This window comes from Oncorhynchus gorbuscha, unplaced genomic scaffold, assembly GCF_021184085.1.
Source record: "Oncorhynchus gorbuscha isolate QuinsamMale2020 ecotype Even-year unplaced genomic scaffold, OgorEven_v1.0 Un_scaffold_11069, whole genome shotgun sequence".
NCBI classification, from domain to species: domain Eukaryota; kingdom Metazoa; phylum Chordata; class Actinopteri; order Salmoniformes; family Salmonidae; genus Oncorhynchus; species Oncorhynchus gorbuscha.
In genome coordinates this window covers 1-10,236 of record NW_025753712.1, presented here as the reverse complement: position 1 = coordinate 10,236, position 10,236 = coordinate 1, and the positions used below count along the sequence as shown (strand labels likewise).

The 10,236-nt window shown below is 41.2% G+C and overlaps 1 long non-coding RNA gene across 1 annotated transcript; it reads left to right on the top strand.

The window, feature by feature from the left end:
• Positions 1 to 2,292: 2,292 nt before the first annotated feature.
• LOC124030384 lies at positions 2,293 to 7,517 on the top strand. Its single transcript, XR_006837957.1, has 3 exons — positions 2,293 to 2,346; positions 7,197 to 7,246; positions 7,397 to 7,517. It is a non-coding gene; the product is annotated as an uncharacterized LOC124030384 (long non-coding RNA).
• The last annotated feature ends 2,719 nt before the right edge of the window (positions 7,518 to 10,236 follow it).

The following is a 10,236-nucleotide window of genomic DNA, read 5'->3' as shown; positions in this document are numbered from 1 at the left end:
GGGGAAGGTCTATTGAAACAACTGTCTGAAAACAGTGGGGTCCTGTGACGTCCGAGGATCTCATGACCTCTCCGCTTCCAAAAGACTTCTCGGCATATCCACATGTAGGGTCAGCAACAATTTTAAAAAATGTCAGAAAACAGTTTTGATTTATTCTCGTGAGGTCTTCTGGGGTAGCAGTCTCGATCAATCACACCATCCTCTTTTTTGAAAGGGTAATTGTTCTCTTTAAGATGGGCCCTATACTTATGACTTAACAGATCTGTTATACCCCCTTTGACAACAGGGATAAATCAGGGGCACGCAGAGTGTTTGGTGGCCATCAGCCCAGAACAGAGACAGAGCAGCTAAAACAATCCGTCCTTCCTCATGGATATTTTTGAAGGCGAGTTGAATATTCAATGGGATGTTTGTATATATATATATATTATTTAAGAATTTAAGTATTAATTGTTTTCATTGACGGATGTTTTTTTTTTATGAATGCTATTTATCCATTGAGCAGTAGCCATTGTTTTTATTCATACTGTTTATAAACAATAGCTTCTGCCCTCTTTTTTTTTATTTAACCTTTATTTAACCAGGTAGGCTAGTTGAGAACACCTTTATTTAACCAGGTAGGCTAGTTGAGAACACCTTTATTTAACCAGGTAGGCTAGTTGAGAACACCTTTATTTAACCAGGTAGGCTAGTTGAGAACACCTTTATTTAACCAGGTAGGCTAGTTGAGAACACCTTTATGTAACCAGGTAGGCTAGTTGAGAACACCTTTATTTAACCAGGTAGGCTAGTTGAGAACACCTTTATTTAACCAGGTAGGCTAGTTGAGAACACCTTTATTTAACCAGGTAGGCTAGTTGAGAACACCTTTATGTAACCAGGTAGGCTAGTTGAGAACACCTTTATTTAACCAGGTAGGCTAGTTGAGAACACCTTTATTTAACCAGGTAGGCTAGTTGAGAACACCTTTATTTAACCAGGTAGGCTAGTTGAGAACACCTTTATTTAACCAGGTAGGCTAGTTGAGAACACCTTTATGTAACCAGGTAGGCTAGTTGAGAACACCTTTATTTAACCAGGTAGGCTAGTTGAGAACACCTTTATGTAACCAGGTAGGCTAGTTGAGAACACCTTTATTTAACCAGGTAGGCTAGTTGAGAACACCTTTATTTAACCAGGTAGGCTAGTTGAGAACACCTTTATTTAACCAGGTAGGCTAGTTGAGAACAAGTTCTCATTTGCAACTGCGACCTGGCCAAGATAAAGCATAGCAGTGTGAACAGACAACACAGAGTTACACATGGAGTAAACAATTAACAAGTCAATAACACAGTAGAGAAAAAAGGGGAGTCTATATACAATGTGTGCAAAAGGCATAAGGACGTAGGCGAATAATGACAATATTGCAGATTAACACTGGAGTGATAAATGGGGGTCTATTTGAAACTTTGATCAGAAACTATGATCAGAAACTTTGATCAGAAACTATGATTAGAAACTTTGATTAGAAACGATCATTCAAAACTATGGCTAACTATGTTCAAACTATGATTATAAACGATCATAGAAACTATGGCTAACTATGAAGCCCTGCCTGCCTGCCCTGCCCTGTCTGTCTGTGAGTATCTAATATTTCATTGTGTAATATTACTCTCAATGTATACCATTTCATTCAATGTATACCATTTCACTCAATGTATACCATTTCATTCAATGTATACCATTTCATTCAATGTATACCATTTCACTCAATGTATACCATTTCATTCAATGTATACCATTACTCTCAATGTATACCATTTCACTCAATGTATACCATTACTCTCAATGTATACCATTTCACTCAATGTATACCATTACTCTCAATGTATACCATTTCATTCAATGTATACCATTACTCTCAATGTATACCATTTCATTCAATGTATACCATTACTCTCAATGTATACCATTTCATTCAATGTATACCATTTCACTCAATGTATACCATTTCATTCAATGTATACCATTACTCTCAATGTATACCATTTCATTCAATGTATACCATTTCACTCAATGTATACCATTACTCTCAATGTATACCATTACTCTCAATGTATACCATTTCATTCAATGTATACCATTTCACTCAATGTATACCATTTCACTCAATGTATACCATTTCACTCAATGTATACCATTTCACTCAATGTATACCATTTCACTCAATGTATACCATTTCACTCAATGTATACCATTTCACTCTATGTATACCATTTCATTAAAAAATCACTTCTCGTTGTGTTCATTTCAAGGTTTCACAAACAGAAAACAACGTAGTAATGTTTCTCGGGCTAACACACACTGGTGAGTTTCCTATTTACTAAAGAACAATCATTAAGTCAAAACACAAACAATGATAATATAATTTGTGTATACGTGTCATTCTATACTGAAAACATTCTGAAAGATGTTGATGTGATAACACATGTATTGTTCATGTCTCAATTTAGGATAATACTGTTTATTTCTTTATTTTACTTCAATTGTAATATTTTTGTTGTCTCATACCATGCTAAGCAATCCAAACAGATGTGGAATTAACCCCAAAACAATTGTGTGTCTTTATGGAACAAGGATTGATCAAATCAAATCAAATTTATTTATATAGCCCTTCGTACATCAGCTGATGTCTCAAAGTGCTGTACAGAAACCCAGCCTAAAACCCCAAACAGCAAACAATGCAGGTGTAAAAGCACGGTGGCTAGGAAAAACTCCCTAGAAAGGCCAAAACCTAGGAAGAAACCTAGAGAGGAACCGGGCTATGTGGGGTGGCCAGTCCTCTTCTGGCTGTGCCGGGTAGAGATTATAACAGAACATGACCAAGATGTTCAAATGTTCATAAATGACCAGCATGGTCAAATAATAATAAGGCAGAACAGTTGAAACTGGAGCAGCAGCACAGTCAGGTGGACTGGGGACAGTAAGGAGCCATCATGTCAGGTAGTCCTGGGGCACGGTCCTAGGGCTCAGGTCCTCCGAGAGAGAGAAAGAAAGAGAGAATTAGAGAGCATATGTGGGGTGGCCAGTCCTCTTCTGGCTGTGCCGGGTGGAGATTATAACAGAACGTGGCCAAGATGTTCAAATGTTCATAAATGACCAGCATGGTTGAATAATAGTAAGGCAGAACAGTTGAAACTGGAGCAGGAGCATGGCCAGGTGGACTGGGGACAGCAAGGAGTCCTCATGTCAGGTAGTCCTGGGACATGGTCCTAAGGCCCAGGCCAGTTGAAACTGGAGCAGCAGCATGGCCAGGTGGACTGGGGACAGCAAGGAGTCATCATGTCAGGTAGTCCTGGGGCATGGTCCTAGGGCTCAGGTCCTCCGAGAGAGAGAAAGAAAGAGAGAAGGAGAGAATTAGAGAACGCACACTTAGATTCACACAGGACACCGAATAGGACAGGAGAAGTACTCCAGATAAACAAACTGACCCTAGCCCCCCGACACATAAACTACTGCAGCATAAATACTGGAGGCTGAGACAGGAGGGGTCAGGAGACACTGTGGCCCCATCCGAGGACACCCCGGACAGGGCCAAACAGGAAGGATATAACCCCACCCACTTTGCCAAAGCACAGCCCCCACACACCACTAGAGGGAAATCTCCAACCACCAACTTACCATCCTGAGACAAGGCCGAGTATAGCCCACAAAGATCTCCGACACGGTACAACCCAAGGGGGGAGAACCCAGACAGGCCGACCACAACAGTGAATCAACCCACCCAGGTGACGCACCCCCAGGGACGGCACGAGAGAGCCCCAGCAAGCCAGTGACTCAGCCCCGTAACAGGGTTAGAGGCAGAGAATCCCAGTGGAAAGAGGGGAACCGGCCAGGCAGAGACAGCAAGGGCGGTTCGTTGCTCCAGAGCCTTTCCGTTCACCTTCCCACTCCTGGGCCAGACTACACTCAATCATATGACCCACTGAAGAGATGAGTCTTCAGTAAAGACTTAAAGGTTGAGACCGAGTTTGCGTCTCTGACATGGGTAGGCAGACCGTTCCATAAAAATGGAGCTCTATAGGAGAAAGCCCTGCCTCCAGCTGTTTGCTTAGAAATTCTAGGGACAATTAGGAGGCCTGCGTCTTGTGACCGTAGCGTACGTGTAGGTATGTACGGCAGGACCAAATCAGAGAGGTAGGTAGGAGCAAGCCCATGTAATGCTTTGTAGGTTAGCAGTAAAACCTTGAAATCAGCCCTTGCTTTGACAGGAAGCCAGTGTAGAGAGGCTAGCACTGGAGTAATATGATCAAATTTTTGGTTCTAGTCAGGATTCTAGCAGCCGTATTTAGCACTAACTGAAGTTTATTTAGTGCTTTATCCGGGTAGCCGGAAAATAGAGCATTGCAGTAGTCTAACCTAGAAGTGACAAAAGCATGGATTAATTTTTCTGCATCATTTTTGGACAGAAAGTTTCTGATTTTTGCAATGTTACGTAGATGGAAAAAAGCTGTCCTCGAAATGGTCTTGATATGTTCTTCAAAAGAGAGATCAGGGTCCAGAGTAACGCCGAGGTCCTTCACAGTTTTATTTGAGACGATTGTACAACCATTAAGATTAATTGTCAGATTCAACAGAAGATCTCTTTGTTTCTTGGGACCTAGAACAAGCATCTCTGTTTTGTCCGAGTTTAATAGTAGAAAGTTTGCAGCCATCCACTTCCTTATGTCTGAAACACATGCTTCTAGCGAGGGCAATTTTGGGGCTTCACCATGTTTCATTGAAATGTACAGCTGTGTGTCATCCGCATAGCAGTGAAAGTTTACATTATGTTTTCGAATAACATCCCCAAGAGGTAAAATATATAGTGAAAACAATAGTGGTCCTAAAATAGAACCTTGAGGAACACCGAAATGTACAGTTGATTTGTCAGAGGACAAACCATTCACAGAGACAAACTGATATCTTTCCGACAGATAAGACCTAAACCAGGCCAGAACATGTCCGTGTAGACCAATTTGGGTTTCCAATCTCTCCAAAAGAATGTGGTGATCGATGGTATCAAAAGCAGCACTAAGATCTAGGAGCACGAGGACAGATGCAGAGCCTCGGTCCGATGCCATCAAAATGTCATTTACCACCTTCACAAGTGCCGTCTCAGTGCTATGATGGGGTCTAAAACCAGACTGAAGCATTTCGTATACATTGTTTTGTCTTCAGGAAGGCAGTGAGTTGCTGCGCAACAGCCTTCTCTAAAATCTTTGAGAGGAATGGAAGATTCGATATAGGCCGATAGTTTTTTATATTTTCTGGGTCAAGGTTTGGCTTTTTCAAGAGAGGCTTTATTACTGCCACTTTTAGTGAGTTTGGTACACATCCGGTGGATAGAGAGCCGTTTATTATGTTCAACATAGGAGGGCCAAGCACAGGAAGCAGCTCTTTCAGTAGTTTAGTTGGAATAGGGTCCAGTATACAGCTTGAAGGTTTAGAGGCCATGATTATTTTCATCATTGTGTCAAGAGATATAGTACTAAAACACTTGAGCGTCTCTCTTGATCCTAGGTCCTGGCAGAGTTGTGCAGACTCAGGACAACTGAGGTTTGGAGGAATACGCAGGTTTAAAGAGGAGTCCGTAATTTGCTTTCTAATAATCATAATCTTTTCCTCAAAGAAGTTCATGAATTTATCACTGCTAAAGTGCAAGTCATCCTCTCTTGGGGAATGCTGCTTTTTAGTTAGCTTTGCCACAGTATCAAAAAGGAATTTCGAGAATACTAATAGGCAGGATCAGATCCTCTTTCCTATTCAGGCATCATATATATTTTTTCCTTTATTTAACTAGGCAAGTCAGTTAAGAACAAATTCTTATTTTCAATGACGGCCTACCAGGGAACAGTGGGTTAACTGCTTGTTCGGGGGCAGAACGACCTTGTCAGCTCGGGGATTTGAACTTACAACCTTCCGGTTCCTAGTCCAACGCTCTAACCACTAGGCTACCCACTCTAACCACTAGGCTACCTGCCTCCTCTACACTCTAACCACTAGGCTACCCTGCCTCCTCTACACTCTAACCACTAGACTACCTGCCTCCTCTAACCACTAGGTTACCTGCCTCCTCTACACTCTAACCACTAGGCTACCTGCCTCCTCTACACTCTAACCACTAGGCTACCCTGCCTCCTCTACACTCTAACCACTAGGCTACCTGCCTCCTCTACACTCTAACCACCAGGCTACCCTGCCTCCTCTAACCACTAGACTACCTGCCTCCTCTACACTCTAACCACTAGGCTACCCTGCCTCCTCTACACTCTAACCACTAGGCTACCTGCCTCCTCTACACTCTAACCACTAGGCTACCTGCCTCCTCTACACTCTAACCACTAGGCTACCTGCCTCCTCTAACCACTAGGCTACCCTGCCTCCTCTACACTCTAACCACTAGGCTACCTGCCTCCTCTACACTCTAACCACTAGGCTACCCTCTCTAACCACTAGGCTACCTGCCTCCTCTACACTCTAACCACTAGGCTGCCCTGCCGCCCCGTATATAATACACAGCCACATGCAAATCCATAAACCAATAAATCATTGAAAACCTTAACATGACTGCTGGCAATGTCATTATTTTTGACACCATCCATCAATGGTTGAATTGTGTTATTGTTCTTTGCACCGAGCTTCCAATGGCTGGAGCCAATCAACGTGGTAAATGAAAAATACCCAAATAAAACTTGTGTGAAAAGCTGTGCTGTGTTTTGTCTTCCTAACATTTGCCGTAACTAGTAAGCCTTACATCCTGAATGTATATGGGCTACCAAATATGCACCTGGGCACACACGGGAGGGGTGGGAACACATGCCCTTCTAAGTGATTGAGCCGAGAACATAATTGCTATATTGTAATTAAAATCATAGACCCATAAGAGGACACATGACCAAAGCAAGGCATGATCCATATATAATTAAATTACATTATTATTAATGAGAAATATCTCATTAATAAACAAATGTTTGCATAACCAGACATGAAAACTATCTCCAATATTGTTTTTAGCTACTGTATATTATCATACAATACTACACTTTAATTTCCCTGAAAATGTTTACATGTATAATATATCTTTCTAAATATATATATATTTTTAAACTGTTTTCATATAAAATAAGGCATTTTTCTCCTTGATCGGGATTCTCTCTCTTTGTGTCAACCCACAGCTCGTAACCTGACACCTACCCTGCAGCCTGGACACACACACACCTTTGAGGTACGTAGACAGAGAGAGCCTGATATTTCATTCAATGTAAATTACATTTTTTAAATCTTTAGTACCGAAATGAATACATATTACACGTTATTATTGAACCACACTAAATATACATGTTTATATGTCATTATTATTTAATTCCTTTCTTAGAGAAAAGGGTCTTGTGAAGGATCTATTGTAAACCAACACCTCCCTCCGTCTCTAAATCCCCATTGTCAAGCTGTGGCTGGTTCAGACACTGTCTCTTCTTGATCTCCATCGCCATCCAGGTTTCGTATGTTTTATTTTCCATGATAGATCAACCTTCTTGCCTTTAAGGCCAAGTTCTGTCTTGAGGACAGCAGAGCCCATTGACGTAAATGTTCACGATGTTGGAAAAGATTTTCCACTTGTTTCATTATTTCAAGCACTTCAAAATAATCTCCCCATCTAAAGCTAAAGACAGGCACAGAATAGTTGACCTCTGTGCAGAAAATACAACTAAGTGATTTGGTTGCATTTGAACTATTGAATTCGGGCACAACCTAAAATTGTCACTTTGGAGTCTGGACTATATGCAACTGAAGAGATTCTTATGGCTTTTCAAATCATCTCGACCGCAGACTCCCTCTTCCAATGCGTACCCTGGCAGGGATGTTCCACTCAGGGCCTGTTTGATTTGACATAGAGCAAGTCTTATCTCATCTGCAAGGCAGGAGAAAAACTCCCTGTTTTTGGTTGAAAAAGGGGGCAGCTGAGGCAGCTTTTTGTGAAAATCTTCACAGTTGAATCGTCCGGTTGGAAAATGTACCCCCATATGTCTGTCAGTCGTATCCAGCACACCATTAAAACAATCAGAGGCCTCACGAAGAATGGCATCGATGGTTTTGTCATTGTGATCATGACACGAAGGACACAATACACCCGACAATGTGTCTAGCTAGGAGCCATGTTTTATGTAGATTATCTCTCTTGTGGTTTCTTGGCGCTCGTAGTGTTCACAGCTCTTACTTTTACTGAGGCATACCCTAACCCCAGAAATTACTGTTTCATATACAGGCTCCCAAACAGCAGATCCATAAGTTCACTACAACATTTCCCAACTCTTTCAAATGTTCAAACACACTCCACAGTTCAAACAAGGTCACTACACATCAATCATCAGGACAGCTTTATTGCAAACACATGCTTTACCCTAACCAGCTGCTCTATCAGGTTACATAAGCACTCACTCGATAGCGTGAGAACATCCGGACAGGATGTACATAAATGGGCATAGCCACGTGATCCATAAAATAGATCATCAATCACTTTCGGACACATGCCATCTACTGTATTCTCGGGCTAGTCTCTTCTTATTGGTGTCCTTTTATTAGTGGTTTCTTTGCAGCAATTCGACCATGAAGGCCTGAGTCTCCTCTGAACAGTTGATGTTGAGATGTCTGTTACTGAGAGGCATTTATTTGGGCTGCAATTTGAGGTGCAGTTAACTCTAATGAACTTATCCTCTGCAGCAGAGGTAACTCTGGGTCTTCCTTTCCTGTGGCGGTCCTCAAGAGAGCCAGTTTCATCATAGCGCTTGATGGTTTTTGCGACTGCACTTGAAGAAACTTTCCAAGTTCTTGAAATTTTACAGACTGACTGACCTTCATGTCTTAAAGTAATGACAGACTGTTGTTTCTCGTTGCTTATTTGAGCTGTTCTTGCCATAATATGGACTTGGTCTTTTACCAAATAGGGCTATCCTCTGTATACCACCCCTACCTTGTCACAACATAACTGATTGTCTCAAACGCATTAAGAAGGAAAGAAATTCCACAAATGAACTTTTAACAAGGCACACCTGTTAATTGAAATGCATTCCAGGTGACTACCTCATGAAGCTGGTTGAGAGAATGCCAAGAGTGTGCAAAGCTGTCAAGACAAAGGGTTGCTATTTTGAAGAATCTAAAATATATCATTTTTATTTGTTTAACACTTTTTTGGTTACTACATAATTCCATATGTGTTATTTAATAGTTTTGATATCTTCAGTATTTTTCTACAATGTAGAAAATAGTAAAAATAAAGAGAAACCCGTGAATGAGTGGGTGTGTCCAAACTTTTGACTGGTTCTGTAGTCCTTTTGTCCTTTTTTTAAAGTCCTTTTGTCCAGATGGGGAAGGGAAGTGTGGAGTGCAATTGAGATAGCGTCATCTGTGGATCAAATCAAAGTGTATTTGTCACGTGCGCTGAACACAACAGGTGAATACAGTGAAATGCTGACTTACGAGCCTCTAACCAACACTGCAAAAGGGTATTAGGTGAACAATAGGTAGGTAAAGAAATAAAACAACAGTAAAAAGACAGGCTATATACAGTAGAGAGGCTACATACAGTAGAGAGGCTACATACAGTAGAGAGGCTATATACAGTAGAGAGGCTATATACAGTAGAGGGGCTATATACAGTAGAGAGGCTATATACTGTAGAGAGGCTATATACAGTAGAGAGGCTACATACAGTAGAGAGGCTATATACAGTAGAGGGGCTATATACAGTAGAGGGGCTATATATAGTAGAGAGGCTATATACAGTAGAGAGGCTATATACAGTAGAGAGGTTATATACAGTAGAGAGGCTACATACAGTAGAGGCTATATACAGTAGAGAGGCTATATACAGTAGAGGGGCTATATACAGTAGAGAGGCTATATACAGTAGAGGGGCTATATACAGTAGAGGGGCTATATACAGTAGAGGGGCTTTATACAGTAGAGAGGCTATATACAGTAGAGAGGCTATATACAGTAGAGGCTTTATACAGTAGAGAGGCTATATACAGTAGAGAGGCTATATACAGTAAAGAGGCTATATACAGTAGAGAGGCTATATACAGTAGAGAGGCTATATACAGTAGAGAGGCTATATACAGTAGAGGGGCTATATACAGTAGAGGGGCTATATACAGTAGAGGGGCTATATACAGTAGAGAGGCTATATACAGTAGAGAGGCTATATACAGTAGAGAG